Below are 6,455 nucleotides of genomic sequence, written 5' to 3' on the forward strand. Positions count from 1 at the left end.
AGATATGAAAACAATAAAGAGTTGTTTGACAATGGAACTTACAGCATCAAGAAGAGGATCATAAGCCTCTTCTGTGAGGTAAGCAAGGGCAGTTCCGGAATCAATGGAACTTACACTGATGGATCGATGGGTAACGTTTTACCATTGACCGAAATGCTCAGCAGATCAATTTACGGTGTACTGTGGCCTGAAAGATTGTGAAAGTAAGCATGTCTATGAGGAGTGTTGCCCATAAAATAAATTAACTAATAAAGATCAAAAGATTATAACTTTAATGACAATCAAAATATAGAAAAAGAGCAAGAAATTAGTTAAGACTTTGGTCATCTGAGCTAATTAATTATATAAATGACATTAAGGTGCACATAATGATCATTAACTTTAACACAAAAAGAGAACTTACTGTGAAGGGATAAGTGGCGTATAGACCAAATCTGGGTCGTTTAAATGAGCAAGAACCAAAACACCACCACCCGTGCCATTTCCAACAAGACAATGAGCAAATTCATTCAGCACTGCCCCTTGTGAAGCAAGTTGTGAAATGACTAAGTTTTATGATTCCATGCATTTTATAGTTTTGTTTTGATTTAATGTTGAATGTTCATAATTTTTTAATATTAAAATTTCTGTAGCTTTTAGTTGACTTAAATCCACAGGATGGTTCGTGGCGGAAGCTCTTTCCAACGTTAGAGCTCTCGGAAAGCCAGAAGCAGCTTGCAACATTAATGATGTGATCACAACAATGGATATGATCAGCATCACCACGTTGCTGGTAGGAAAACTCATGACTTCTCTCTCTCTCTCACACACACTCGCTTAGGACTTAATTCAGTCAAACACCTTGTGTGTGTGTGCAGTGTGCAAAATGAGTTGAGGAGAATAAGTTATATATAGAAGAGAGAAAGAGGAGTGTATCTGTAATTAAAGAAAGAAAGAGGAGTGTATGTGTAATCTATGTATAATTCAGTCATACACCGTATTTTCATTTTTATTTCTACATTTTACTATCGGTGACCGGTTCTCCCCAAACGAATTCGTTTACTTAGAATCCCGAACTGTGTCCCATGTACATGCCGATTTTATGTTACGTTATATTTTTACACAAATTGTTTTGTTTATTCGTGTACTTCTCTTTCACTCGATGTTTTATTTAAACCAATTTGTGGTTCTTGATTTCATCAATTTGGAACAAATGCTTTATTTTGATTTTGAAATTTCAATTGTTTACCTTGATAAACTCAAGGTTGCTATTGGAACTTTTCTTTCACAAACTTAATGGATTTCCATATTGTGATAATAGAATATTGTTTATCTATTTTATTTCAAAATTTTAATTTATATGTTGTAATGTTCACATTATTTCATCTCAATGTTTTATTTGAACCAATATATTGTTCTTGATTTCATCAATCTAAGACAAATACTTTATTTTAATTTTGAAGTTCTAATTATATACTTGATAAGCACAGAGTTACTATTGGAAAATTTTTCTTTTGACAAACTTAATCGATTTCAATTTTTTAATATTAAAATTTCGTTTATCTATTTCATTTCGAGTTATTTCCAATTTACATGTTTATAAGATATAATTGTTTATTCATCTCGACGTTGCCATTGGTCACGTCTATGTTTTATTGGATATTTTCATTTGTTAAACATCATGATATTTTGATACTTAAAAGTTTTGTTTATTTAAGCTATTCTCGAACCTAATGCGTTATCAAGTTACATATTTATATTTCGTTGGTTAAATGCCACGCTTACTTCTCGACCCCATTCTTTCAATCACATGTTACGATGTTCATAATTCTAAATGCTTCATTCTTTAACTTCATTACGTCATTTATTTCGTTTTTCAAATCGTTTACTTGGTTTAGACTCGATGATTTTATTTACTTGACTTAGTGTTTCGCGTCGTCCTTGGTCTGAATGGTCTATCAATATGTTTTAGTAATGCTTACCCTTTAAATTCATTAATTTTTTTTATTTTCAACGTTCTATATGAGAATTTTATGTAATTATAAAGTCCATGTCTTAAAACCACACAATAGAGCAAGTTATATGGACCATCCGACGATAGAGGTAATTATGGGTCGACACGTAATTATCAAAGTCCTCGCTTGGAAAATATAATAAGTCCGGTTGTGTGAAATAACTCAGAACTTGGAATGATTTTTGGAGAACGGGGCAAATACAATATGATAAGGGCATGGTGGATACACCGCTGGTACATCCTATATATAAGTGTCATTGTCATATTTCCTATTTGTGGCGTTCTTTCAGGTCATTCAAAGATCTACGTTATTTTATTTTAATTATGCATGTATAAAATTTCTAAAATTTCCAACAACTCCGTTTATTAGTTGTTCTCTTTTAATTTTTTTTATTTTAATTTCGGGATGAAATTTCTAAAAGTTGTAAGTCCTGTAACATTCGTTACTTTTAAAACCCGAAAACCCGACCCATTTTAAATTTTCGGTTTTGTTTCTATTTAAATTCATATACTTTAATAATATTATTAATTAATCTCAATATAATGTGATCATTTCTATGCAAATATACTTTTTTACCATCCTTGGAAGATTGCATACTCATTTAAAGATTATTTATTCATGAACTTTTCCCATGCAAATCATTAGAATAAATATTGGATTATTATTATTATCATCTTTTTCGTATGTTGTTTTTTAAATTAACTAATAAAAATAAAGCAATTAATGTTTTAATTAAATAAAATTTACTAAAAGAGTTAAAACACTTTGAAAACCTTTTAAACCATTTTAATTTTTGTTTTTAGTTATATTAAATATGATTAATTTTCATAAATCTCATAAGACATAACTACTTTATATCTTCACTATAAAAGGAGGACAAATCCTCTATTATTTTCACATCTCAATCCACTATTTTCTTAAGATTGAAAGCACTAACAAGTAAATTTTATGATTCCATGCATTTTATAGTTTTGTTTTGATTTAATGTTGAATGTCCATAATTTTTTCTTCATGATCATGTTACTTTTATCATAAAAATTTTATATTTTGGTCTTAAGAATCATTATGATCATGGATATTCAAAACAAACACTTTGATTTTTCTAAATCTTGGATCAAACCTAGTTATTGTGCAAGAACAAGCATTAATATATATTTATCTAAATCTTTTGATTTGTTGATCATCATAAACTTATATACTTTCTTTTAAATATAATGATTTATAAAAATTTCTTTTATTTAAAATATTTTACAATATATATAACATACTTCATATCTTTAAATTAATAATTTAATAAATTAATTATTTTTTATGTTATTTCAACATAAACTAATATTTATAATTTCTTTAAAAGAATTTCATGCAAAACAATTAAGTTAATTAATTAGTAAATTAATTTATTATGTTACAAGAATAAACATAAATTGTTATTAATATTGTTATTTTATCTTATATTAGTAAGTTATAATTATTTATTTACAAATCATTCTTCAACTAATAAGCATCAAATGATATATATAAACTTTATTCATTTTTGTTAAACTCATTACAAATCCCAAAGTCTCCATTTGTCATAGGTTAATGAAATATATATATTAAAATTAATGCCTCATTCCTTAAACTAATATTATTTAACTTTTATAATCCCAATAGTTAGTCTTTATATGTTGTATTTCCTTTTTAATTCTAGTTCGTGACGTTCAATTGCTTCGATTTCATTTACGTACTTCCGGTTTTATTTCAAGTTTGTCTTTAACATCAAGGTGAGTTTCTCACACACCTTTTTACTCTTTTTAACTATTTTGGGGGAAGCATATATATCCTATCAAAAATTCAATTTATTTATTTATTATCTACAAACTACAATTCGCATCATGGACTTGTGTGTTTACTTGTTACTTGCTCAATTATTACGTGCATGAATTTCTTCGATAAGTATGATCATACGCCCCCCTTTGCACTCATGGACCATTTGTTTCTGGTGGAAAAGGGACTCCGATCTGAGTACGTTGGTGCACAATCCCAACTGGAAAAGAAATTCATTTATTCTTTACACTTATGGACCATTGTTTCTAATGTAAAGAACCCTTATGTGATTTTCACAAGTTTTCATGGAATTGTATGGTTTTTATATATTATTTTCAACTGTGTGAACTCACCAACTATTCAGTTAGTTAACTTTATTTTATATATATGCTACAGGTACTTTCGTTTGAGGATGAATTGACGAAGATACTAGAAGTTAGGTTATTTAAATAACAAACAAGAAAACATTTGTTTTGTTTCTTCTTTTTTGTGTTTATTCATTTGAAATAACATGTGTACTTGATGCTTTGGAATGAATTAATGATTATATTTTCACTTAATAGTGTCACATGTGTTTTGAGCAATATGTACGTCACACTCAGGCGTTTCCGCTTTAGGCGGGGTGTTACAGTATCTATATAATTGCCTACCATGAAATCCTATGTGTCGCTCTCAGGTTGTTCCCCACATTCTCTAGAGCTACCAGATTATTTGATTTCTAAATTGAGTCTTCTCACGCATTTGACCCGAATTAATGGGTATGGGTCTTACCAAACCCGGATAGTCTTTAAATGGGTTATAACATCTCATACATTTATGAAACTCTTTCATAATCAAACAATAATTTTTGCGGGTCATGGGTCTCACCAAACCCGGATACTCCTAAACGGGTTATAACATCTCATTTATTTGTGAATAACCCCTTAATCATCAAAGAATAATTTACATAGGTTATGGGTCTTACCAACCCTAATAGCCCTCAAATGGATTATAAGATCTCATTTATTGGTAAACACTATCATTAAACCCTAATTTAATTTATCTCCTTTACATGTTCTCTGTTGCTGGTGTATCATCTTCATCACCGGTTAACTTCCGATACCACCCACCATTGTCAACTACATTAACATCCCCCTTTTCATTAGACAATTATTTGTGTTCATGTTTGTTCATTTAAAAAAATCTATATGATCGTGTCCGTTTATGTTTGTTCGTTAAAAATCTAAAAAACCTACACATCTCAATGGTAAAAACTCAAATGCTAAAATAACAAACTAATATATATGTATTAAATTAAAACTAGACTACATTAAAAAATAAAATAAATCATCATAAAATAGCAAAACGATTAAAACAAAAACTTGAATAAACCCCCGTAACACGGGAGGATCAAACTAGTGTGTGTGTGTATATATATATATATATAAAGGTTCAAATAAAAAACAATTGTTTTGTGAAAAGTGTGAGAAGACTTTAAAATAAACCACCTAAATAGGAAACTATACCATGTAAATAAGAAACTATACAACTTTTAAAAACTAACAATCTTAACCACTAGATCCTAAATCCAAGGTCTACATTTATTCTTATGTTTCTCACAAAACTATTGTTTTATACGTTAACACTACCTATATATATATATATAAATCTATATAATACATATACTGTGATTTTCTTTTTTTTTAAATACATCCATCCAACCATGACCCCACCCATGTTCCAACTCATCTGACATGTTCTGCAAGAACACATTCATTGAAATTCTTTTGGAATAATTCATCTTTCAAGAATCTCCCACTTCAATGGTAGTATAGACTCAAGAATGCCAACTAAGCTTGAAAAATGGTCATAAATCTTCTATTGAAGATGGTTTAAGAATATCATAAAAATATCTCAAAATTCACACGATTTTATAAGACAGAAGTCATACTATTTTTTATAAGATTTTATAAGATAAAAGTCACATAAATGTTAAAAGTTTTTAAGAATAAACATAGATTTATGACCCAAAAATAGTTTGTCGATTTTAAAGGAACTTCAAACAAATTCATCAACGGATCAAGACACCACATTTTCAATTTAAAAAAAAAAAAAACTAATACTCAAGAGATACCATACTTTCTTTATTAGTCACCGATTATTTAAATCAAGGACTCATGTTTAAATACATTAATAACCCGACAATTTTAAATGTCCATAGTCGATCATGTTATAAGTAATTCGAACTAAGTAGTTGGGTGGGATCTTGTCATCGGAAGCTACTAAATACTTGAATTTTAAATATGTTATCATTTGAGTCATGTTTTGTTGCATGATTACCGAGTCGCATGTAGCCAACGAACATGTGATAACTCGTTTTAAGTATGTGGACTTTTTTTTAAACCACTACATATATTTATATTATTCCCCGGTCATCAGTAACTGAAAAAGGTGATATACGTAACATGAGTCAAGTTATTCTAAAAATGATGATAATGATTTGCGGCTAAAAAAACTCTCAAAAAAATAATAAAAGTCATATATACATAAAAATCGAAAAAATTAAATGTTTCCCATCTTCTAATCAAAATTTCAGTTTTATTTATATTTTAAGTTATGATTTTTTTTTATCTTTTTAGATATTTTTTAAAAGATGTCTTTAAACCACAAATCCTT

The sequence above is a fragment of the Bidens hawaiensis genome, unplaced genomic scaffold (genome assembly GCF_021521415.1).
Source record: "Bidens hawaiensis isolate Kalapana, Puna unplaced genomic scaffold, B.hawaiensis_p1.1 tig00017158_1, whole genome shotgun sequence".
Classification (NCBI taxonomy): domain Eukaryota; kingdom Viridiplantae; phylum Streptophyta; class Magnoliopsida; order Asterales; family Asteraceae; genus Bidens; species Bidens hawaiensis.